Source organism: Etheostoma spectabile, chromosome 11 (assembly GCF_008692095.1).
Source record: "Etheostoma spectabile isolate EspeVRDwgs_2016 chromosome 11, UIUC_Espe_1.0, whole genome shotgun sequence".
NCBI lineage: Eukaryota > Metazoa > Chordata > Actinopteri > Perciformes > Percidae > Etheostoma > Etheostoma spectabile.
Window position 1 is genome coordinate 18,489,512 of NC_045743.1, and position 1,475 is coordinate 18,490,986.

A 1,475-nucleotide genomic window follows, 5' to 3' on the forward strand; every position below is an offset into this window, starting at 1 on the left:
CCCCGTGCTGGCTCTTCTACCTGTTCTGTACATAGCTGGTAGCCCACATTGGGATATGTTGTCTTATTTAGAGCACTAGTTTACCTGATCCTGAATAGCAAAAAGAAGAAGAAAAAGTCTGCAGATTTTGTGGCTCTGGTATTAAGACCTACTCATGCATATGGTTGTTTTAGAAATACTCATGGCGCTTCAGGGTAACGCCTCCCTCCTCCATACGTGCATATGAGGTCAACATACACAGAAATTAGAGCGTACATGTTTGCCTTGGACTCACTGAGCACTCGTTGTCTATGACACAACTTTCTGCGAGTTGTATTTTGTCTGGGAAAGGAAGGATCAAGTAACCAATTTAGAGTTACCACCCAAAGCCATGTGCCCACTTTCTCCACAAGGACCAAAATAAACACAAATGCACCAGTGTGCCTCTATATGTGTGTGTGTGTGTGTGTGTGTGTGTGTGTGGTGTGTGTGTGTGTCTGCTGTTATTGGCGTATTCTTCAGTTTGCTCGTAGACAGTGGTGGACTGTGCAGTAACGTAGTATATTTACTCCTGTTTTGCACTAAATTTGAGGTAGCCTTGTACTCTTGCCACTTTCTACTTCTACTCCGCTACGTTTCAGAGAGAAATATTCTACTTTTTACTACATTCATCTGACAGCTTTAGTTACTAGTTACTTTAGTTACTCCACTACATTCATCTGACAGCTTTAGTTACTAGTTACTTTAGTTACTCCACTACATTCATCTGACAGCTTTAGTTACTAGTTACTTTAGTTACTAGTTACTTTAGTTACTCCCCTACATTCATCTGACAGCTTTAGTCCAGCTGAGATGATGAGACCATTAAACACACAGCTGTAGTTGATTGTCCCTTGAATACTTTTACTTTTAATACTTTAAGTACATTTCCTTGATGATATGTACATACTTTAACTTCAGTAACATTTTCAATGCAGGACTTTTGCTTGTAACTGAGTATTTGTACAGTGTGTTATTAGTACTTTAGTCGTACTAAAGTAAAGGATGTGAATATTTCTTCCACCACTTGTAGTACAGAAGAGCCCAATCCTCTCTGTCCCTGTCATGCCGGTGCTTCGTATCAGATGGTGTTTTACGACTCGGGAGTTTTTCCTCCCGGGTCATAATTTGGTCGGCACCTTAACTGAGGGCAGAGCCTGCAACACACAGTGATTTTAAGTGTGTGTGTGATTGAATGAGTTTGTGTTTTAACTGTGTAAAGTATGCATGTGTTGGGAGTGTATATGCTTGAGTGCATGTCTGTGTGCGAGTGCAGCTGCTCCTGTCTGGTTATGGGCATTTGCTTTGTGGTTGCACTGTGATGTCTGGGAGATGTTTACCCGCGCTTCATCGCCTCGGAGCATCCAAAAGATTTGTCTTATGACTACATGAGCTTCTCTCGCTTCACCGGATCGCTTCTAGCTCGGTGGGTTCGGTGCTCTTCTGCTCCTTTGCTT

At 42.1% G+C, this 1,475-nt stretch overlaps 1 protein-coding gene across 9 annotated transcripts in view; it reads left to right on the forward strand.

The window, feature by feature from the left end:
- tns1b (tensin 1b) overlaps positions 1–1,475 on the forward strand; it is a 231,673-nt gene that overhangs the window by 148,774 nt on the left and 81,424 nt on the right. The window lies entirely within an intron of this gene.